This window comes from Gossypium arboreum, chromosome 11, assembly GCF_025698485.1.
Source record: "Gossypium arboreum isolate Shixiya-1 chromosome 11, ASM2569848v2, whole genome shotgun sequence".
In the NCBI taxonomy this organism is placed as follows: domain Eukaryota; kingdom Viridiplantae; phylum Streptophyta; class Magnoliopsida; order Malvales; family Malvaceae; genus Gossypium; species Gossypium arboreum.
The window spans coordinates 111,532,883-111,558,272 of record NC_069080.1 but is presented as its reverse complement, the minus strand read 5'-3'; the positions used below and the strand labels follow the sequence as shown (position 1 = coordinate 111,558,272).

The 25,390-nt window shown below is 37.3% G+C and overlaps 2 long non-coding RNA genes across 2 annotated transcripts; both read left to right on the top strand.

Annotated features, from left to right (window-relative positions):
• Positions 1-1,458: 1,458 nt before the first annotated feature.
• LOC128283421 (uncharacterized) lies at positions 1,459-2,733 on the top strand. The gene is made up of 2 exons (XR_008273761.1): positions 1,459-1,616; positions 2,432-2,733. It is a non-coding gene; the product is annotated as an uncharacterized LOC128283421 (long non-coding RNA).
• Positions 2,734-18,188: 15,455 nt separating this feature from the next.
• LOC128284111 (uncharacterized) lies at positions 18,189-20,854 on the top strand. The gene is made up of 2 exons (XR_008274426.1): positions 18,189-18,300; positions 20,711-20,854. It is a non-coding gene; the product is annotated as an uncharacterized LOC128284111 (long non-coding RNA).
• The last annotated feature ends 4,536 nt before the right edge of the window (positions 20,855-25,390 follow it).

Below are 25,390 nucleotides of genomic sequence, written 5' to 3'. Positions count from 1 at the left end.
TGATGACTAATTAAAGCATGCATGCAAAATAATGGACTTGCATGTCAAATTCCCCTTTTTACAAGTGATGGCCGGCCATGACAAAGAGATATGGGCTAAACATGTCATGAAACATGTTTTGTTGGGCATTAGGGAGAAATAATAAACAAATAAGCATGGGTAAGAAAAGAATGAAAAAAAAATGTGTGTGAGAGTAGCATTCCCCCCATTCTTCAGTGCAACCAAGAAGAGAAAACAAAAAATTGTTCATCCTTGTTCTCTCCTTTTGGCCAAAAATACTAAGAGGAAGAAGGATTTTTGCTTCATTTCCTTTGTTTAGAAGAGATCTAGAAGGTGATTTGGCTAAATTTGCATCAAGAGTAAGGTATGTATGAGGTTGTGTTGGGAGTTTCATGCATGTTTTGGTTGCTAATTTGATGTGCATGTTAGCCATGGCTCAAATCTTTGTTATGCCATGGAAATGGCATTTGGCCAAAGTTGTTATGGTGATAAAGCCATTGCATGCTAAGTGTGAAACTTGATGATGATGCATGCAATGATGGATTGTCTACTCATGAGTAAGATTTTGAGCTTTCTTTTTGTTTTATCATGATTGAAGTTGAAAAGAAGCATGATTGTCATATTCGGCCATGATGCATTCTTGAGCATGATTCATGCTTCTTGCATGTTAGTTAAAATTTGTGTTTTGGATGGCTATGGACACCTTGAAATTGCCATGCTCATATATGCATATATATGATTGCACATTATGTTTTGGTTATGAACTAAGTGATGAATATATTGGTTTAAAGAAGAAGATGTGGAAGAATGCTTGTGAAATTGCAAGCACAATTGACCTAGCACACATGTAGGTGCTTGATGCTATATTATAAGTTTTGGGCCACAATGTGCAAAGCATTAATTAGTAAATTGCATGCTGTTTTTGTGAGGTATTAAGTGCAAAATTGACCTCAACATGTACATGAATATTCGGCCTTGGGTAGCCTATTGAAGGCCTTAGCATTTCCTTGATGCTCGAATAAATTGTATTGAATTGCTTGATGTAGTATAAAATGTGCATGACCATTGTTGTAATATCCTGATTTTGGGCCTAGTCGAAATAGTGGTTTTGTGACCACAAAATCCGAGATATAAATAATTATTTTATGATTATTTTAAGGTCTATGATATGATTGCATGATTGTGTGAAAATTTCGTGAAGAAATTTTATGCATAAAGTGCTTAATTTGAAATTTGGGACTAAATTGAATAAATTGCAAAACTTGTGTTCTAGAAGTATTTTGCATAAAATTGAATTAGATTATTAATTAGAGGTCCTTAAAGAGTAATTTTACCAATTTCTAAGTCTATGGACAAAAATTAGACATGGATGGAATTTTGGAAAGTTTAGTAGTAAGGGCATTTTGGTCATTTAGGGTAAAATGAATTAAAATACAAAATTAAAAGCCAATTTTGCTCATCTTCAACCCCATGGCCGAATATAGCAAGGAGAAACCATGGCTAGGGTTTTTCAAGCTTCCAAGCTCGATTAGCAAGGAAAACTGAAATTCGGGCTAAAATGGGGAAAATACCAAGTTGTGGACGAAATGGTAAAAATAGCCATTTTCGCATACGAGGTAAGTTCATATGTAAATGTTGGTAACATAGTTATTATTTTAAATGTTTTAATGTTTTTTTTTAAATGATATGATAATTATTATGAAATATTATACTTGTGATAATTGTTTGATAATATGTAATTATGTGAATTACTTGATGAGTATGAACTATCACCAAGTATCGATTTCGATATTCCGTGGAAGACGGCAAAGATGTGAGATCGAGGAAAAATCCCGTTTGAACCTTAGGAATAGATTAGGATACAAGTGACATGTCACTAGGATGGTTGAGCATCCGAACTCGTTGAGTTGAGTCCGAGTTCACTTATGGATGCGGCGTCCGAACTCGTTGAGTTGAGTCCGAGTTCGTGAGATGTAACTAGGCATCCGAACTCGTTGAGTTGAGTCCGAGTTCACTTACGGATGCGAACGCCCGAGCTCGTTGAGTTGAGTCCGAGTTCACTTATGGGCGGGTTACATGGTAGCTTGGCTACATATGTGGCACTTATGTGCAAACTTTCCATGTATCCGAATTATATTCCGTTGTGTTCAACGGGTAAAGTTCTACTCAAATGGAGGAATACTCAAGATGAAAGGGACGTATTGGTAAGTGTTGTGAAATGGATAATTTGAACAGGTATGTACTTAACCCTCGGGTTGAAAACTCGATATAACAACAATATGGTAAGATGATAAATGAAAAGGTGATATGAATGTCTTGGTGATGATTATGCAAATGATGTTTTATGTTTGCTTATATGGTTATGTTACTTGCTATTTGCATGTGAGCTTACTAAGCATTTATGCTTACTCCTCCTTTTCATTCCTTGTAGTGTTGACAAGCCAGCTCGGAAATCGGAAGCGGTCGGAGGCACGCTCACACTATCTGTATACCATCTTGACATAATGGCTTGTATATTTTGAGTATGGCATGTATAGCATTATAATCATTTTGTATATATGGTCTTATGATATGGTTATTGAGTGGTATGGAGATAGAAATGCTTGGTAATGATTAGCCATTGGAATGGCTAATCATGATCATATTTGGTATTATGTATGTCAAATTGCTAGCTAATCCATGGAAACCATGAAATAGGTAAAATTTACCATAAAATAGATTCAGACAGCAGCAGTGACGTGAGTTTGAAAAATCACTAAAAATAGTAGAAATGGAATTAAATAATGAATAAGTTATGGAATCGAAGCTTGATGAGTCTATTTTCATATGGAATAAGCGAAACAGGTATATGAGCTATATTTTATGAGATGTTTAAATTTTTGTGAAACAGGGCCAGAGCGATTTCTGGATCCCCTGTTCTGACTTTGGAAATTCACCATAAATTTTACAAAGATAATTAGAAGTCATGCTTTATATGTACAGATTCCTTATTGAGTCTAGTTTTATTATAGATAAACGGCATAGTCATTGAAGCTCTGTACAGGAGATATCTGATTCGTAATACACTGAGGTCAGAGTAGTTGAACCCTGAAACAGGGAGACTTTAACTAATAAACTGTACTAATTGGCCCAACCAAAATTCTAGAAAAATTTAGTAGATATATATATGAGTCTAGTTTCAGGAAAAATTTACGAATTTGATTTCGAGTTTCGTAACTCGAGATATGATTTTAAAACGACTGTGATGCAGTTAGCCAGCTTGTCTGGAAATTTTAAAATGAATTGTATGAGCTGTTTAATCAATGAATTAAGTCCGTTAACACCTCGTGTTCGACTCCGAAAACGGTCTCGGGTACGGGGTGTTACAATTGTGTATTCAAGCTAAAGGGTGGCCATATGACCATTTAAACTCCTTGTCATATTCGGCCAAAAGCTAGCACAATGAGGTTTTAATAAATTGAATTTGTTTGAATTAGCTCAAGAGCTTAGAAGACCACAATTGGACAATGGGAAGGAAAAGGTGATCGAATAGCCGAAAAAGCCGTTCGACAACATCCGAGGTAAGTCCTCAAGAAGTGACCGTACTTGAATTGTGTGAAATAAAGTATGGATGTGTATTGATTATTGATTGTGTATGCATGAGTATTTGAATTCTACCGGGCTAAGTCCCGGCGAATATGCTTGTGACTATAATTGCGTTTGAGCCTTAGTAACGAAAATGAATTATGTATGTCCAATGATAATTGATGTATGTGTTCATGGAAATTGAATGATATCCGGCTAAATCAAGACAATTATGCTGGAAAGTTAAGACCCGAAGGCAATTGCGCTAGTGGCTACATCCGGGCTAAGACCCGAAGGCATTCGTGCGAGACATTTTATCCGGGCTAAGACCCGAAGGCATTTGTGCACGTGATTATATCCGGTTATATTCCGAAGAATCTTGGGCTGGAGGTGAGTGTTGGTTGCTGTAATGAATTCAATTAGCACACTCGAAAAGCCCAAAGGATAAGGTACGTTATATGTGTATTGGAAAGTCGACATGTTTGAGCAACATTCGCTCAATCGACTAATGAATTTCAGTTATTGAATTGATTGATACTTTGTGAAATTATATAATGATGAAGTGTGAAGTAGGAATGTGTACAAATGAAATGATGCATTTGGCTATGTGAATGTATTGCTGTAATTAGAGTTGATTATATTCCTTGAGACTTACTAAGCATAAAAATGCTTACCCCGTTGCTTTGGCTCTCAGTTTTCTAGATTTCGCTCGAGGCAATCGGATTTGGGATCGTTGAAGTCGAAGTCATCCACACTATCAAGCCTCCATTTTGGTATAAATTTTGGTTGAACTTGAGATGGCATGTATAGGACTACCCTTGTTTGTTAAATATGTTGTAATGTAAGTATGTACGGCCATGCGAAAATGGCTCAAAAAGGAAGCATGAACTTAGACTAATTGTGGGTTGTATGTATATATTTGGTGTCATGATGTGGCTATGGCTTGGAAATGGGAATGTTGGCCATATGATCAGCCATTGGCATGGTTAAAATGATCATATATGAACCTATGTATGGCAAGACTAGTTGAATCATGGAGACTACCAAATAGGTAAGTCCTACCTTAAAAACAGATGCTGCCAGCTGCAGTGGCGTGAATGTGAAAAATCACCAAAATCCATAGGAATGGAATTAAATAGTGAATAAGCTATGTAAATGAACCTTGATGAGTCTATTTTCATATGGAAGAAACGAAATGGTCATAGGAGTTACAGGTTAAGAGATATTAAAGCTATTGTGAGACAGGGCCAGAATGGTTTCTGGGTTCCCTGTCGCAACTTTAAAAATTCACTATAAATTATCCAAAAAGAATTAGGAGACATACCTTATATGTACAGATTCCATTTTGAGTCTAGTTTCATTAGAAACAAACGACACCAGCATTAAATCCCTGTACAGAGATATATTCAAGTTATACCGCGCGAAGGTCAGAGCAGTCGATCCCTGTAACATGGGTAACTTTAACTAATAAACTGTACCAATTGGCCCGACCAAAAATCCTATAAATAAAACCATGGATGGATATATGAGTCTAAATTCAGGGAAAATTTACGAAACCAGTTTCCAAGTTTTGAAACTCGAGATATGATTTTTAAGGCGACAGTGACGCAGTTTTCCAGCCTGACTGGAAATGTCAAATTGGTGGGCAAAAACATGTGAACTTGGCTTGTTAACCCCTCGGGTCCGACACCGGCGATGGTCTCGGGTTTGGGGTGTTACAGGGAAAATTAACGGAACTTGATTTGGAGTTTCGTAGCTCCAGTTATAAATGATTTAGTGACTGTTGCTCAGGAAGACAGCTTGCAGTGAAATTATGATTATGTGGTAAACATTGACAAAAATTTGTTAATGGGTTGCTTATTGATTTCTTATAAGCTTACTATGATCTGTAGGTGTGGTTGGCGAATATTGTAAGGGATTAATACGTAGTTCAGATTTGAATAGTTAGATTAACGTGTTAGTAATCCAATTGTAGGCGGTTCGTGTGTGGATCTCACAAGATATCGTCGCATAAAAATGTGTGTAACTAACACCCTCTTTCTTAGTCTAGATCGGCAAAAGCCGAAATGCCAAATGCCGAAAACTAGTATTTTGTAGATTTGCGAGTGTGCGAATGCTCGTGAGGTAAATCGATTAATGTTTTTGGTAAGCTGCAATGTTTGGACGCAAAGTGCATGATTTCTATGCCCTCGATATTTTGGGCTTAATGGGCCAAAATTGGAATGATGGGCCAACGGCCCAATTCGTAAGAACCCTCGATGACGTGATTACGTTAGTACGTGAAAAGTAGGAATATGCATGAAAACCCTAAAATAGATAAATTACTGAAATACCTTTAAAAGTGGAAAATTTACAATTTTACCCCTAGTAGATAAATTACCAAATACCTCTAGGGTTAAATTGACCTAAATGCATGTTTGATGTTGTTATTTCTTGCATGCCATGTTGTTATTATCGATGCATGGGATGGGATATTGATGGAGGAAGTCTGAAAGTGGCTTGTCCACGTCTTGGAGGCTTTGCCTCAATTTATTGATAATCGAGCAGCAAAGGTCAGCAATGTGGAGTGTTAATTTGGGTGGGTTGAGCTATTCCCACATGGAGTGTATGGCTGGTACGGTGGAGTGTAGTGGTTGGTGGGTTGAGTAGTCTCCCAAATGGGCTTGCATATGTTTCTTGATGTTGCATGTATTTTGAAATGGGCCTATGGGCCATACTGTTATCTGAATAAGGGCTAAGGCCCGTTTATTATAATCTGAAAAGGGCTTTGGCCCAAGATCACTATTACCCAAATGGGCTTGCATATGTTATTGATGTTGCATGTATTTTGAAATGGGCCTATGGACCATATCATTATCTGAATAAGGGCTAAGGCCCGCTTTATTGTAATCAAAAGGGCTCGCCCAACCACCATTATTACTGAATGGGCTTAGGCCCAATGGGCTTGAGTGACTTGGACTTTGAATGGGTTTTCCTTACACATCGAGTTTCCCAAACTCACCCCTTTTATTTTCATCCACGCAGAAATCCCCAACCATAGTGGGCTTGGAGTCGTGAGGGAATTCGGAGTGGCCACCCGCTCGAAAGTTTGATTTTCTTCCGTGAACTGGACATCCTTTTAATTACGTTTGAGGTTTTGGGCTTTTAAATGTAATAAGGCCGCTTATTTATTTTGATGGTTTTAATATGTATTACTAAGATAGGTATTACTTATTTTAACTGTTGAAACCGGATAGCTTTTAGGCGTTTTCAAAAACAACAGTTGATTTCAAAATAACACGACAACAAGCAAAGCTTCCGCAATGAAAGTATTTTCCAAAATTAATCACTTTTCTTAAAATGACTTAATCAAATCGGTTTCCTAGAAATATCCATGACGTTAAGGTGTGGCAATGGCGATGCATGTCTAGGATTGGATCCGAAGGAGCTTGGTACTTAAGCATCCGATGGTCTCACCACCTCTTTTCGGTTTCCTACCGGTGCATGACTTCCATTCACTTTAACCCTTAATGAATTAATCTTTTGAACATTAAGTACGATTTTCTAGACTTAGAATGGATTTTTTTTAACATTTTTGATGTGGCATGCCGGATCCGGCCATAACTTCTGGGTCGGGTTTGGGGTGTTACACTCGTAAATTTTAAATAATAATATTTATGGACTCATTTGTCATATTTGTGGTCTCAAAACAACTGTTTTCGACACCACTAAAAAATAGGCTATTACAAATAGAATGGTTTCAAATCATCATACATTTTATTTTCACCTGGATGCATCGCATACTAATTGCTATGAGTTTTATGGAGAATACTCGCTTCTACGTTGAATTATTCGGTACACGCAATCTATTTCAGAAGTATAAACTTCCATTGTCGCTTTTATTGAATTCATTGGTTTGATCATTTTTTCCTAACTTGCATTTAGCTTCTAACTCACCATCGCCTTTTTTTAATTCTCAAATTATCTGAAGAAATACGAGTTTATCTCTAAAATAAGCTAAAATGAATCTATATCGCTTAAAACTCAAATGTGCATTCATTGCTTCTAAAGCAAACAAAATTTTTTTCTTCAGGGTGTCAGCCACAACATTGACTTTTTCTTGGATGATAATCAATGATTAGATCATAATCTTTAAGCAATTTGAGCCACTTGTGCTATCTCAAATTTAACTCTTTTTGTGTCAATAAGTACTTCAAACTATGTTGATATGTGAAGACGCGTCATTTTTCTTTGTATAGGTAGTGCCACCAAATTTTCATAGCAAAAACTACAACTACGAGTTCCAAGTCGTGAGTAGAACCTTAGCCCATAAAATCGCTCATGGCCAGCCTCAACGATTATATGCCCATGTTTAGTCACACGAACTACCACACGAGCGAGCGCACGCCCGTGTAGCATTGTCGTTCACTTATTTCGGCTTTTGTCGATTTCCAAAGTTGGGTTGTGTTTAGAAACCTTGTTTGTGAAAGTGCGCAAATAACCCACGAGCACTCCAAATCTATATTCAATCAGAACATTTGGTTAATCGCCTATCAATCAAATTAAAAAGAACCCTAGCCAAACACTTATCCAAATGATTAATCCTCACTTGCCTTGATCGACCGATTGAGGCTTGCACACTTAAACTGTCATAAGGGACTAATTACTAGCCTTTAAAGATTACTTACATTCCAACAAAACTTATTAACTATTACTGTACACGGAAATAGTTTGAACCAAGCGCATAACAAACTTATCGAAAGCGTAAAACCAAGAATAAGAGACAAAAGCAATCGGCCTACACCCAACACGAAAGCCAAAAGCATACAATATGCCAGAGGTAAAAGATGGAACAATCACACCCCTAATAGTAATCGATAGAAAAAAAAAGATGTTAGATGAAAAACCATTACGACAGAGAGAGAGAGAAACAGAGAGATAGAGAGAACAATTGTGTGCCTGAACAGAGACGGCGATAAAGGCAGGGTTTGGCTATAGGCCAAGAATTTGATAGCCAGAAATAAACAACACACTGACAAAGGAGAAATTTCCTAAAAACTGAAAGAGCAGAGGGAGAAAGAAGAAGAAGTATTCGGCCAAAGCACCAAGATGCAAGGAGAGGGAATTGTTGAAACCCAAAAGAATTGAGAAAGGGGCAGAAGGGTATTCGGCCTAAGACAAAAGGGAAAGAATGTCAAATAGAAGAATAGAGGAAGAAAAGGGAATCGGTAAGAAAAAAGAAATGTAGGGTAAAACCAATTCAAAAAACAAAAATGAAAGACACTAGCAAGATCCCCTAGCACAGTTCAGCCTCCAAAAGGTGAATAGAACCAAAAAAATGCTGACAGAAATTGTAATAGGGAGTAAATACCAACCAAAGTCGAATTCTTGAGTGCCCAAAATTCAAATTAGACACCAACTCTCAACCTATCCCTAAAGCTTCTCCCCAATATCCTCCTAAAATTTGGCCACAACAACCCCACACTCTTCAAACACTCCAACCGTCCACTAGCATCAGAATTCTACTGTCATACAAACATTTACACTACATTCATCAAAATAAAACACTCCCTTGCATCGCCAAGACTCGAACTCAAGACCTTCAGTAACAATGACACGCCATTTATCCACTAGACCAGTAGGCCCATTTCGACATAAAATACCCATATTTATTTAAAAGCCTACTGACTAGAGACAGGGTTTATTCATTTAAAAACAAAACTTTTGCACAAGCTAAGGCTTGAACCCAATACTTCTCAGACACTCCTAGAACATGTAACATCCTGATTTTTCGGATTTATTCGCAGTTTTTAATATTTTGTAAAGATTTTAAAATTTTGTATTTGGATGTGGAATTAATATTTTGAGTAAGTAAATGGGCTTATGGAAGGCCCATGAGTTGGCCAAAACCCAGTTGAATTTTTGGAAATTTAGACTTAGGAGCTAGGGGTTCTGGCTAAGTGGCCCTTAAGTAGAGTTGTGGGTAAATTGCATCACAAAAAGAGCCTTGGTAGAGTGGCAAGGGTGACGCCACTAGGCTCCTAGAAAAGTGGCGTGTGGAGCAGTGGGGAAGGCATGGGATCGATTCCCTGTGTTGGCAAATAGATGCATTTATTTGTAAGTGCAGGAGGGGTAAGTGTTGGAGTCCAAGTGGATTTTGCTAAAGGAGAGTTTGGATCAGTCCAAACGCTTGGATTAAGGAGGGATAAGGGGAGAGATTTAAGGGATTAGGAGAGAGGCTAAGAGTTGGCCGAATTTTGGGAATTGAAGAGGGAAAAATCGGCAGAGGGTTTCGAGGTTAGTATTTCGGCACTTAAGATGTTAAGTGGTGCCGTTTTCTTTTGCTGAAACACCTTAGGGTTTTTCTTTTCTCTCTTCTTCCTCTCTAGCCGAAACTACCACCTCCCTATTCTTTTTTTTCTATTTTCTTCTTGAAAACCATTCATCATACCTGCTATTCATCAATACTTTTGCCGAATCCATAAAAGCCAAAATCTTGTGATCACTGCTTGTGCCGATTTCTTCAAAGCCAGGTTCTTCTATGTTCTTTGTTTTTATTAAATCTACGATTATCTTATCTTAATCCTAGATACCTGACGGCAATTCTTCTTCAAGGTCATAGCCTCATATCTCCATCTCCTTCACCACCCAAAAGCCGAAGTACCACTGGTTTAGGGGCTTATAGCCGAAATTTCATCAACCCTTGGATTCGGGTTTTACCATTGTTCTAAGGTTAAATCTGCACCAGATTGCGAGGAAATCAAGTAGGAGTAAGGGGTAAGTACTTATCATCTCAGATCTGTTCTTATTTTGCAAAGTTAAGAAAAGCCGAAGTCCCTAAAATTAGAGAGGCTGCTGATTTGGGCATGTGGCTCTAAGGGTTTTTAACTGACATTTTCTGTCAATGATTAGTGCCTTCTTAAGTGTTGGATTGAAAGTGTGAATCATTGGAACAATCGGATTCGGAGCTAGCTATCGATTTTGGCAAAAAGGAAGGGTTCAAAGGCTTTTTAGGGATATGGTTCGATCATAGATAAGTAAGTTTTGGGGGTTTAGTGATTATGGTTTGTAATTAAGAACTGTGCTAATCAATTGTAGGACATCGAAAGTGATCTCAGTAGCAGTCGTCGCGAATTAGGTGTGTACCGAACCCCCCTTCCTTAGTTTAATTCGGCAAAAGCCGAAATGCCGAAATTTCGGCATTTCATAGGCTTGTGAGTATGCGAATGCTCTTAAGACATAGAGTAATTGTTAGATCTAGCACCGCAAAGTGGTAAGTAAGTTCGTGTGACATTTTAGCGTATTTCGGAAAAAGAGGCCTCGATGGGCCAAAAAACTGGGCCCAATGGGCTTACGGACCAATATGGGTAAGAGATGGGCAAAGTAGCCTGTCAGGTAGATGGTAGAATCAAACTGCATAAAATTGTTAAGAATTACTAGAGTAGCTTATGTAGTTACGTAAGTTACGAAATTACCCCTGAAGAGCATAATTACCGAAATACCCCTAGGGTTTAAAATGACTGAAATGCATGAATAATTGATACTGTATTTTGCATATTATGCTTTTAATAATATCATTGCATGGGATTGGGGTATTGATGGAGGAAGCATCGAATGTGGTTCATCCACGTCTTGGAGGCTTTGCCTCAACTTTCGATATTTGAGCGCGTTCTTCGCCTTTGTGGAGTGTAGGGTGGGTGGGTTGAGATATTCCCACATGGAGTGTAGAAATGGCACGGGGGTGTGTAGCGGTTGGTGGGTTGAGTAGTCTCCCAGTTGGGCTTGCATGCATTATTACTATTGTTACCTATGTTCTTGAACTGGGCCTATGGGCCATACTATTATGTTAAAAGGGCTAAGGCCTTGCTATGTATTCGAAAAGGGCTTGGTCCCTTGTGTAATCGTTATCTGAATAGGGCTTAGGCCCAATGGGCTCGAGTGATTTGGGCTTTGGATGGGTTTTCTGTATACACTGAGTTTTCCCAAACTCACCCCTTCCTTTTCTATCCTGGTAGGTGAGCCCTAGATAGTGGACTTGGAGTTGGGCGGGATTCAGAGTGGCCATGAAGATTGATTGCCGATTTTAAATAAGTTTAGCATTTAATTTGGATTATTTTTATTATGCTCAAAGTTGTAATAAGGCCGCTCTTTTTAATTAATTTTATTTTGGGGATTATTAAACTGGTTAGCACTAGGGTTCATTTTATAAAAACTACTTGTTTTAAAAGATCACGATGACGCGCAAAGTTTCCGCAAAGTAAATGTTTTTTTTAAGAAAATAAATATTTCCAGCAAACGTTTTTCAACCTTAATCATTTTCTTAAAATGAGACATAACCAAACGGTTTTCTCCAAATCATACGAGATGTTAGAGTGTGGCAATGGCGGTGTGCATGTCTAGGATTGGATCCGAAGGGAGCTTGGTACTTAAGCAGTCCGACGGACTCACCTCCTCTCCTTCCTGGTTTCCTACCGGTGCTGACTTCCGTTCACTTTAACCTACTTTTAAAAGTGTCTTTTACAACACCAACTAAGTTTTTTTCCAAACTAAGTAATACAGAATGTTTTTGAATACTCCGATGTGGTGCATCAGATTCTGTCATAACGTCTAGGCCGGGTTTGGGGTGTTACAGAACACTTAACCACTGAGGCAAACACTTAACCACTGAGGCAAACACTCATTTGTATAACACAAACATACAAAAATAAACATTAAGGATTTTTGGGGCGTTACAAATCTCCATAGTATTTCAAGAAAAAAAATCCAAGAACGCCATAAATTTCTCCATTGTTGAATTTTTGGGGTTTTTGGGTTTTTGATCAAACATTTAGTTTTTCATCAACTAAGGTAATGATTCGATTCCTTATTAGTTTTTGATGTTATTTGATCCTTTAAATTGAGTTTTTAGCTATTAAATCGCATGTTTTAAATAAAAACCAAAACTTGGATCGTTCATGGTAGATTTTGGGATTTTAGGTAAAATCGTGGTTTCAAAGTATTTTTCAGTTAGTTTTGACATGATTAGAAGGTTTCTAAACTTAATTTAAAGATTTGTTGATCCAACGTTTTAATGAATTTTCGTGAAAATTATCATAAACATATCGAATATTTTGACACCATGAATTGGGTAGTTTTGAGTAGTTTAAAGGTTGAGAATCAGTCGTAGATGAATAATTAAATGAACAAAATAAGTTTTAGACAAAAAGATTAAGTACAGACCAAAATAATTGAAATTCAAGTTTGTTATGTTGAAGGTTTTAATTACATGAGAATTTAGCTTAGGCTTGTGTTTTGATTATTTGAAGTGCATCTTTGGCTGATTGTTGATTTTGTTGTTGTGTAATTTACCCTTGTTGAAGCTTTGGAATTGTTAGGACCTTCAACGAGTAGAAGTAAAGGTAAGGAAAAGCTAGTTTAAGCTTTCAACAATTAGGTGAAAGCGTGATTCGTGAGTGTTTGGAATCGTTACTTGTAGACACGGTTCATAGAGTTAATTGGGAGCTTAGGAATAGCCTAACCCCTTATTCTAAGTTCCAAGTGTAAGTGTATTTCCCTTGCTTTATTTTCACAAATAATGTGATTATGTGAATAATTGTGGATTGATTATTATGATGCGATATGGTGATATAAGACATATATGATGACTATTGTGAGTTGTGTAGTGGGCATGGTATACATACTAAATAATATGATAATGATATGCTAATAATGCAAATATGCAGTGGAAGTAAGCAATATTTTGTTAAGTACATATGTGTTGAATTGTGGAATATGATATTATTTTGACAGGTAATATGTAAGAATACTTGTATGTGATATATGATGTACTAATTTTAATGCACACATATGTGGTTGGATATGTGATAGCTCAATGAGCATTATTATGGCACTTAGAGTGCAAATAAATGTGAATATGATAAGTGTATAATATGTAAGAGACTGCAATGTGAACTGATGAATATGAATAGAGATGGTGTGCATTAAATCAGTAATTAAAATTGTGTAATTGTGGATATTTTGGCCTTATAATCTCTTGAAATCATTGGATATAGTTGGCATGCCATAGGATTGTAAGTACTCACCTATATGTATTATGTTTTTGGGCATTGAGGCCCTGGGACAGCTTAGAAAGATAAAGGAATGTGAGCTAAGCTCTATTCAACGGGACATGTTTGGTTTGTTGGAGAGTGTTAGCTTTATGCTTCACTTTTTGGGATATGTTCGACTCCATGAGTTAATTAGAGTGTTGGAGATCCGTGTATCTGATGTTTGGTGGTAGAGCCCACTCTTATGTTTCATAGCTTCAAGTGCCAAATTATAGTTTAAATGTGATCTTATATATTTTAATAATACAATGTGAGATGGATGCATAAACTTGTGAATAGTATGATAAATGAGTTGATTTAAGTTTCATGAAAATGTTAGTATGTTTTCATAGTAAATTGCATATGTAATTGTGGTTTGAGTCATTTCCATTTAACTTGTGAATGCATGTGAATATATCTGCTAGACTTGTGAGTTATTGAAGCATGTATAGCTTGTTTAATCTTGATGAATTATTGTTAAATGAATTATATCTATAAGCATGTTGAGTGTAATTGCATGTAGGAGTATATGTTAGTTTTATGATTTGATGAAATGTGAAAACGTTATTTTGACTTGGTTAGAATATAATTGTGAATGTGTTGTAGTATGCTTTTGTTTAACCTTTGATATTGTGTTTACTTTGTGGTTACTCTGACATCCACTGAACTTGTTTAAGCTCACCCACTCTTTCTAACCATCGTAGATATGCAGCATTTGTGGTGTGAGTGGTGTGGGGACACGAAGGAAGTGATCCAAGTTAGGCTTTAGTATTTGCGTAGGTGGTATTAATATTAATCTTTGAACTATGGGGATAAGGCAATATGGTTAGACTTTGATTGATTATTCTTGTGGTCTTCATGATATTTTATGGGTTTAGTTTTCTAGCACTTTCGATGAATGTCATAATTATTTTATTGTTATGGTTTTGGTTTGAATATTTGCTAAGTTGAAGTGCCATGAACTATATGTATGGTCAATGGACATCGAATAATGTGGTAAAACTATTGCATAAATGTTGCAATGATGTTTTGGTTATTTTCATAGCTTATTTGCTCTTAGAATTTATGGACTTGGAACTTGTTATGTTGATTTCTTACTCGAACATGTTTTCGATGAATGAACTATTATTATGGTTGTTTTGATGATGGTTTGATGAGGTAAAATTTGCATGTTGAATAGTTATTAGTTAGAATGGATTATATGCCTTAAACTGCTTTATTTTTTCTATTTAGAGTAGGGGTATCGATATTCGTGTTTTAAAAACAATACCCCCATGATTTTTGAAAGTGTAAGAAGCTGATAACGTAATTTGGTATCGATACCATACCACGGGTATCGATACTCGGGGTAAAATAATCCATACTTTATGAAAGGTACTAATACTTTCTAAAGTTTTGATTTTTAAGCGAGAAATAGAATGTTGTTTTGGTATTGATCTTCCAAGCAGTATTGATACCATTTGAGAGAAATATCTATACCTTTGATACAATATCGATGCCTACGTAACTTGTTTTGAAATTTTGCTGAATGATTCATATGCATGTTGTAATTGCATAATAAGCTAGATTGATGTTTGTATGGCTTAATTTAACACTGCTTTGAGTATTCATGACTTAGGAACTCTATATATGTTTAAGATTAATAATGTGACATTAATCGCATGTTCGATGAGATGTTTGGCTATGATTGTTGATGAAACGATGGTGTGACATCCTCATATTCAGGCTTGGCATCCAGGCTGGGTATAGGGTGTTACACAAAACATTTAAAATGATAAATTCATTCAAAGTATAACACATACAACCACATAGCTCTCTTAGGTACATGCCAAATATTATATGCCTCTCTTTCAAACCAACTAATTTATATCATGACATCATATTGCCTATACAATTGCATACTCAAAATGTCATCTCAAATAACAAATACACAATTCAAACCATTTACTAATGCATATGTTTTCGACAAACATATTTTTTGCCATAATCACACCAACAAGGATTTCAAGCCATACCACTATTTAAGTAAACAAAAGCAACTCCTAAGTACATGCCACACATAATCGAGAGACAATATGGTTAAAAGACTACCAAATCAATACTGGGATAGTGAGAGCTTCTGGATGATAAGCCTGACACATTCCGCAAGTTGACATTAAAGGGAAAAAGGAAACAAAGGAGTAAGCATTACAAATGCTTAGTAAGTTCACAGGTATTTAATACCAAGTAACTTACCTCAAGATATAATTATACACTACATGTTACTTAGCTTGGTAAAGTTTTCCTATCATGGCAAATCAAATATAAAAAAGGTGAGTTCAACATTTATCATTGATACGGCCACACCTCCCGAGTTGTCAGCTGCCAAAGTAGATCCTCTCGAATTGCCCGTAGGACCAATCATCCGAGCCCGAGCCAAGAGGTTTAAAAATGCAATTTTAGCTTTAGTTGATTGAGCTTGGGCCGAATCTATCACCAGCTTACTCGAGAGTTCGTGGACTAACTCAATGAGTCATCCTTGTAATCTCTTCCTAACTCGTCCAGCTCACAATCAGTTCAGCAAGCTCGGTTCTAGCTAAACAAGTTCACATCTAGCTCAACTTTAGCTCATGAGCTTGTTCTCAACTCAACTTCAGCTCTTGAGCTCAGACTCAGCTCACTTTCAGCTCACAAGCTCGGACTTAGCTCGATTATAGCTCACAAACTTAATCGTAGCTCATGATGTTATTTATAACTTATTATAATAGTTTTGACTTTTACTTGAATAAGTTCATTAATTAGCTATCTTTAATTAACTATGTTTTAACTAAGTTCACATTAGTAATTAATTATGTTTTATGTTAATTAATATTACATGTTTTAATTATGTAATAACTGAATTAATGCTTGGGATATTTGTTCACTTTTGTACCGAAATTAAGGTGTTCATCTGGGATTTAATGAATTGATCTTTTTATTCATGTAGGTGCATTACTTTGGATGCATGGTGCATGGAAGAAGTAATTTTTGTGTGCTGCCCCTTTGAGTTCCCTATGTGACTAGTCGTCCATGCCTCTCCAAATAACCAAGGTGGTCATTAAGTGCTCCTTAAAGCTTTCACACTTGGCCGAACTTGTGTTGACATTCCATGGACCATTCGGCTAGCTTGATTGACATTTGATGGCTTTTCAGTAGTTGGTGTTCACACTGAAAAAGGGCTAATGAGCTCTCCACATTAACTCTAACACATTTGGCCAAGCATCACCAATTCATGGCTCAATTATTAGCCTTGGCTGAATCTAGCCTTAACTCCAAGGGTCTTGTTCACACCTTGTTCATTCATCTTCCATTCCTTAGCGATGGAGGTGACTATTTGGAAGAAGGTGCAGCCGAACATGGACAAGCTCATTAAGTGATATTTTTCTAGAATTTTCAAGAATATTCAAGGCTTATCTTACTTAGCTCATAAGTTTATGAATGTGCCTATTCGGCTGGACTTGTAAGGCCTATAAATTCGACCATTAGCATTGTATAAAGGACTTTTTTCCAAAAATATAGCCGAACCTTTGTTCTTGTGAGAATTTTCTTCCCTAAATCTCGTTTAAGATTTCATTGGCTTATCTACCTAGTACTGGTGATAACCGACTTCTTTTTGCGAAATCAAACTTATCACTAATTTTAGTGTGGCGTTAAAAAAAAACTCAATACCGAGGTTCCTATCTACTTAGATAGTGGGTCGAGGTCCAACTTCCTTTCAACCATTCCAACTTAAGAGCCAATAAGTCTCGGGTCGATATTTGCTAATATCGGTTCAACTTGTTCTTAGGGCAACCATTTACAATATTTCTTCCCATTACCAAAACATTTAGACCAACCATATTTTGTTTACTTGTCGAACCAAAACAAAACTACTATCTTTATTAAACCTATTCATACACTAGAACGAACCACATTGAACCAAGTTGTAACACCTCGAATTTGGGCGTAGAAGTATTGGGCCTTGAGTAGGGGTCCGTAAGGAGGTTGTATATAGGTATTTAATTGTGCAATGAAATGAAACAATTAAATGTTTGCTTTAGTGGTTAATGGCTTTGAGAAGTGTTGGAGAAATCTTGGGTTTAAACTTGGGCTTTAGCAAAAATTTTGGTATTAAGTGAAAAAAAAAAACTTGGATGCTTGGGTGAGGGCCTTTTAAATTATTGTGGTAAATAAATGACACAATGAAGCATGTAGTCTAGTGGTTGTGGCGTCATTAAGGTTGTATAGGAGCTTGGGTTCAAGCCTTGGCTCTTGCAATTTATTTTGGTTTTTTTTAGGGAACCTGGACTTTGGCCTTTAGACCTTATAATTAATTGGGGATAAAATATGACACAAAAAGCCTTGTGGCTTAGTGGCAAGTAGCTTGTGGAGCATCTGAGGGGAGGCATGGGTTCGAATCCCATGGCAAGAAAGGAGCATTTATTTTGCTAACAGGGGGTGGTAAGAGTTGGTGTTGAATTTAAACTCTGATGATGGAGGGATCCCACATCGTGAAGCTAACATAAGAGGGATCTGGTGGCTTTAAATAGAGAGAACCATGAGGAGAGTAGAGGTACCTTTCTTGGCTGATCCCTTTCGCTATGTGGCGTGCTCGTTTGGGTTGGGCGTCGGCTAAGAGTACTCGGAGCGTGGATTAACTTTAGTCTCCTATCAGGTGTGTATTTCTCACTACTCTAGCCATAGGATGGCTACTTCGGGCAGCGATGGGCCGAAAGGGGTCATGTGGGCCCAATGGGCCTACGAGCCTAATTGGATAAGTTGTTTAATTGTGTAGTAAATATTGGACTAGGATAGGTGAATCTCATATCTGTGGCTAGATTTGGGCTAAAAGGGTCACACGAGCGTGTGGGCCCATTTGGGCCGAGAATAGGCTTTAGGCCCATTCGTATTGTTATCCCTGTTTAGAATACTTTAGTTTACCAAATTACCAAAGTACCCCCCATTTACAGAATTACCGTTCTACCCTCGATTTATAGAATTACCATTTTACCCTCGATTTATAGAATTACCGTTTTACCCTCGATTTACAAACTTACTAAAATACCCCTGGTTTGTAAAATTACTAAAATACCCCCTGATTTGTAAAATTACTAAAATACCCTCGACTTGTAAAAATTACCAAAGTACCCTCGATTTATAGAATTACTGTTTACTCTCGATTTACAAAATTACCGTTTTACCCTCGATTTATAGAATTACCATTTTACCATCGATTTATAGAATTACCGTTTTACCCTCGATTTACAACATTACCACTTTACCCTCAGTTTACAAAATTACCGTTTTACCCTCGATTGTGAAATTCTTGAAATACCCTCAGAGGATAGAATTACCAAAATACCCTAGTTTGTAAAATTACCAAAATACCCCTAGTTTGTAAAATTACCAAAATACCACTGGTTTGTGGAATTACCGAAATACCCTTAATTTGTAAAATTACCAAAATACCCCTGATTTACAAAGTTACAGAAATACCCTTGACTTTCTAAAACTTATAGAAATACCATTGGTTTACAAAATTACTGAAATACCCTTGGTTTGTAGATTTACCAGAACACCCTTGTAGGATGAAATGACTAAAATACCCCTATTAGGTAAAAAGACCGTAAAGCCCCTGTAGGTAAAGTGACCGTAATACCTCTGTATGGTAAAATGACGAATATGCCCTTATGTTCCGTATGACTGATGTGTTTAGGATTTACATATATTGATATTGGATTAGTTAAGTTTGAGTGACAGGTGGTGGTTATCATAGGCAATTGATTTTGGAAACGTTTCAACTTCAACCCGTAACAGGTGTGTACTAACCTTCGTAATAGCTTAGATTAACATTTGCTGAGAAGCCGAAATGCTAAAATACCTGTATTTCGGGAACTTGTAATGTTGCGTTTGGGTATAGATGCGATAAATACGATATGATCGGTGTTTGGATCAATGGAACAGGTAAGAACTCAATTTTGTGCACGATGGTAAGTTGGGCCGCAATGGGCTGGAATCGGGCCCAATGGGCTTCGGGCCCATTTGGGTAAAACTGATAGAAAATGGAATCTGGAAAAGTTGTATGTTAACACGGTTAGTACTGTTGTAAAATTTGGATTAAGCAGGCTTAGTGGGCTAAATCGGCATTCGTAGGGCCCATTAGAGGTTTTGGGCCCAGAAGCCCGAGTTTGATAAAGTGGGTTAAAGATCATTGTTAAACACTCGAAAATATTAATAATTGTTGATGAACATGGAAAACCCTGATATTTGGTAAAATTACGAAATTACCCTTATAATGTGAAAATGATTGTTTTGCCCCTAGGTAAAAATGACCATTATACCCTTAGGGTTTAATTATAAATTTGATACGTGGGATATGATATACATGATTGATATGATATGCACATGATATGTATGAAATGCACATGATGAATTCATAAATGCATTGGGTTGGGTCTTTATATGGATGGAGGATGTGCAAAAGGGCTTATGCCCCAGTTTATTGAAAAGGGCTTATGCCCCAGTTTACCGAAAAGGGCTTATGCCCCAGTTTATTGAAAAGGGCTTTACCCCAGTTTACCGAAAAGGGCTTTCCCCCAGTTATTAAAGAGGCTAGGCCTCCAAATATATGATACAGCAGCTATGATGCCAGTAGTGTATTGGTTGGGTGGGTTGAGTTATTCCCCATATGGTGTGTTGGTTGGTACGGGTGGAGAGTAGCGGATGGTGGGTTGAGTAGTCTCCCCAAATGGGCTTGCATACATTCATTGGTATTTCATGTGATATTGAAATGGGCTTGCATACATTTATTGATATTTCATGTGTTATTGAAATGGGCCTATGGGCCATACCGTTTACAATAAAGGCTTCGGCCCAGTGATATGATTTATGAAAAGGCTTCGGCCCAGTGATTTGATTTATGAAAAGGCTTGACCCGATGAAGTTAAATGAAAGGCTTGCCCAAGATATGTCGAGACTGAATAGGGCTTTGGCCCAGATTGTACTGATACTGTGTTTTCACTACTTGTTTGTTATTGGGATTACACACTGAGTTTTCGTAAACTCACCCGTTTCTAACTGTGCAGGTAATCCCTAAGCTTAGATGGTTTGGAGCTGCGAGGGACTCGGAGATGGCCACACTACTGTTTCTGTTTCTTTTAAATGCAATAAGTAGCCGATTTATTTCTTTATAAGTTTTATCTTATTAATATTATTGTTTGGTTTTGGGATGTAATAAGGCCATTTTAATTATTTTTCTAGGATTATTTTATTTTTAATAACTTTAATCTGTTTGTTAATAAATGGGCTAGACTTAGGACATGTTTTCAAAATGATAATTGTTTTCAAAATAACACCACGCCACGATTATCCGATTTATCAAAGATTTCAACTTAAATAAATTACAACTCGATTTAACCAAGTGTGGCAATGATTGTGGGCATGTCTAGGATTGGATCTATTAGAAGAGCTTGGTACTTAAGCAACCTTCATGGCTCACCTCCTCTGTTACGGATTCCTACCTGGTGCCCAGCTCCCATTCACTTTGTGAGCTTAACAAAAGTCAGTTTTTAAAGCACTAAAACGAAACATGGATTTTTAGCTTCAATGTGGCACATCAGATTCGGCCATAACGTCGGGGCCGGGTTTGGGGTGTTACACAAGTATCCTAACTCTTCTCCTTCTTGAACCTAAACTTCTTTACCAATTTTGAACCCAAACTTAGACATCCAAATCTTCCTAAACCAAAATTACTTTCTTCCTTCAACTTCTAACGACACTTCTTCGTAGACGATCGAACATCTTACATACGACTCAAATTAAACCAAGGCGAGTACGTATCATTTGGTATCAGAGCTACCCAAAACGAGAAGTTCAGAAGTTAGGAGCGACCCCGGAGTAGGTTCGTAAAAAAAAGAGTAAAAAAAAGTTATTTCGTGAAATTAAAGTATTACATTGAAATTATTATTTTGTAATTAAAAAAATTTGAAATAAAAAAGGGGGTTTATACAATTTATTTGTTATTTGAACTTCGAATCCCTTGAATCAATATAGTTCCCGATCAACCTTCTTTTCTAATATTCTTATCCATATAAATGCCACACTTTGTACCCAATCCCAATTCTTTCAGCCAACCCTAAACATGTACGTATATCCATTGTTTACCCTTTTTGAAACCGACTCCCAAACTAGAGATCAAGCCTTAGTAAATCCTTTACGAGGTTATAAAAGAAGAAAGGAGTGTAAAATGGCAAGAGTGAGTGAGCACAATCGAGTGGAGGTAAAAGCCAAATGAGCGTAAACACGAGTGCGAGTGCCATCATTCTTTCTTTCCGAGAGATCTTGTGAGGATTGTGGTGAGGTTACAACATGTCGCGAAGTTCGGAACGTAACATAAACAAGGGATTACCTAGACAACCTATAAGAAACATGGCTCTCGTAGGCGGAGGAGTCCTTCATTTAGGCCAGCAAGCCCTCCTAAGGGAAATCCAATAGATGTTCCGTAATGAAATCGAGTCCATAAACGAAAGACTAGAGTAGAAGAGAGGGGGCAATGAGAAAGGATGCCTCAAGGCCCTAGACGTGAAAGAGGTCGAGCAAGGAAGCCCAAAAACGACTTGTATGACCCAAGTGACTTAGAAAGTGACCAAGGATCAAATCAAAGTGAGCGTCGCCGAGGTCAACGGAACCAGAGTCAAAGGGATCGAGGCCGAGTCGATGACAATTTGAAGAATATTAAGCTCTCCATACCACCCATCCAAGGCAAGTTCGATCGGGGGCATACTTGGAGTGGGAAAAAATCGAGTTGGTATTCGATTGCCACAACTACTAGGAGGCCAAGAAAGTCAAGTTGGTGGCGATCGAATTCTTCGGCTACACCATGGTGTGGTGGGACCAACTAATAACAAATTGAAGATGTAACAGAGAGAGGCTGATTTTTATATGGCCCGAGATGAAAGTTGTGATGAGAAAGAGATTTATCCCGTCTTATTACCATCGGGAATTATACCAAACATTGTAAAACCTTATGCAAGGCCATCGAAGCATGGAGGATTATTTCAAATAAATGGAAATTGCAATGATTCGTGCGGACGTTGAAGAAGACCGTGAGGCAACCATGGGTAGATTCCTAGCCAGGCTAACTTGAGAGATTGCTAATGTGGTGGAGCTGCAGCACTATGTCGAGGTGACCGACATGGTTCATGCCTCAATTAAAGTGGAAAAACAACTCAAGAAGAAAAACTCTGTTTGGACCTATTCCAACCCCGCAAACAACTCAAAGTGGGGACAAGGTACAAGCAAAAGAGCCTTTCCTAACCGCCCGAAGGATCAAAACAATCCTACGAAGTTTAACAAACCCGTTGGTGAATCAAGCAAAGGCAAAGAAGTGGCCAATCCAAATCGTATGAGGGACATCAAGTGCTTTGAGTGCTTGGGATGAGGGCACATCGCTAGTCAATGCCTTAACAGAAGTACAATGGTGTTGAGACCCAACGGCAAAATTGATTCGGAAGACGAGAATGATGAGGAGTCCGACACCACTACCAGTGAAGAAGAAAGTGAACTTGAATATGCGTCAAAGGTGAAATTATAGTGATCAAGTGTAGCCTAAGTTTACAAAGCGTGAAGAACAAACAACAACGCGAGAACATCTTCCATACATGCTGTCTTGTGTAAGGCAAGGTATGTAGCATTATTGTGGATGGCGGGAGTTGTACAAATGTCGCTAGTACATTTATGGTGGAGAAACTTGGTTTGGCTACAATGAAACAGCTTTGTCCGTAAAAGCTTCAGTGGCTTATTGATGGCGGGGAGTTAAAGATGACAAAACTAGTGTTGGTGTCATTTTCCATCAGAAAATACAATGAAAAAGTTCTCTGCGATGTGGTTCCCATGCATGCCGGGCACCTTTTGCTTGGCCATCCATGGCAATTTGATCGAAAAGTGGCGTATGATAGCTACACCAACTGATACACCTTCAAGCATTTAGGAAAGAACATCACTTTAGTGCCTTTGACACCGAGACAAGTATACGAAGATCAAGTGAAACTACGTGACTCAATTGAAAAATTTAAAGAGAATGAAAAAAAAGAAATGAGTGAAAAGGTGTGCAAAAAAATGAGTGAAAAGAAACAAGGGAAACAAGTTGTAAAAATGAGAGAAAAGAATAAAGATCAAGAAAACAAAAAGAGTGAAGAAAAAAAGAGTGCAAAAATGAGTGTGTATGCAAAAGAGAGAGACATTCGAAAATCCTTCATGTTGAGGTAGCCCATTCTTGTAATCATGTACAAGGAATCATATTTGAATACTAATAAATTAGATGCTGCTTTACCTTCTTCTATTGTCTCTCTCTTCCAGGAATTTGAAGATGTATTCCCCGACGAAGTTTTGAGTGGCTTACCACCTATTCAGGGAATAGAACATCAAATTGACTTCATTCCCATCGCGTCCATACTGAACCGACCGGCTTATCATAGTAATCCTGAGGAGACCAAGGAACTGTAAAAACAAGTGAATGAACTTCTTGAAAAGGGATTCATCTGCGAGAGCCTTAGCTCGTGTACTATTTCGATTTTATTAGTGCCGAAAAAGGGTGGGACTTGGCGCATCTGTGTTGACTGTCGTGCCATGAAAAAAATCACGATTAAATATCGTCATCCAATACCGCGCCTAAACGATATGCTCGATTAATTAAGTGGTGTTCAGTTGTTCTCCAAAATCGACCTCAAAAGCGATTACCATCAAATACAGATGCGTGAGGGAGATGAGTGGAAAACAGCATTTAAAACTAAACACATTTTGTACGAGTGGTTGGTAATGCCATTCGGTCTTACTAATGCTCCTAGTACCTTGATAAGTCATAATTTATACATATTTTTACCCCATGCTTAACACATTTTTGGATGAATTATCATTGGATTTGTGGAATGTGATGCTCCTAATCCTTTAATTTTATGTTTTATACTTAGGTGAGCATAGGAGAGTAAAAAGAACCAGAATCGGGACAAAAACAGAGAAAATGAGCCAACATGAGAAATCGACACGGTCTGGACTTTCGTACATAGGTAGACTACACGCCCGTGGCTATTCAACAGACTCTAACACGATTTGAAGCACTTGCACACGGGCGTGTCTCTGTTGGGCCCAAGTCTAGTTCTAATCGGAAAAGGGTGCTTTAGAGGATTCTTAGGCATTCTAAAGCCTATATAAACACCCCAGGAGATACCTAGAAAAGACACACTGTAACACCCCTAACCCGTTTCCATCGTTGGAATGAGTTACGAGATATTACCGAATCAAATACTTAATCGTAAAGTTTCTATGAGATTACTTCCATCAACTTCATTTCGTTAAATTCATCTTTAATATCGCATAATCCATTTTTACCACTCTATACGATTCTTATTCATATATGGCCAGCACACATAATTAATCATTATCAAGTTCAATCAAAATCATTACATGAGTTTATATCATATAACAACCATATCATACGATAGCATGTTATATTCAGACATAACCAAACGATCCATTATGCTAATTCAATTTAAAAACTAAGATCATATACAATAGCCATATCTCAGTTAATCACTTATATAAACATGTCCTAATCGAATCACTCAAATATACATAGTCAAGATTTTAATAGCATTTTCAATCCCTCAAACATATGTATAATTTATATATATATATATCATTCATTAAAAGCATTAAACATTAAAGCCAAGACAAGTTATAGTATGATTAAATATAACCAAATCCAAACT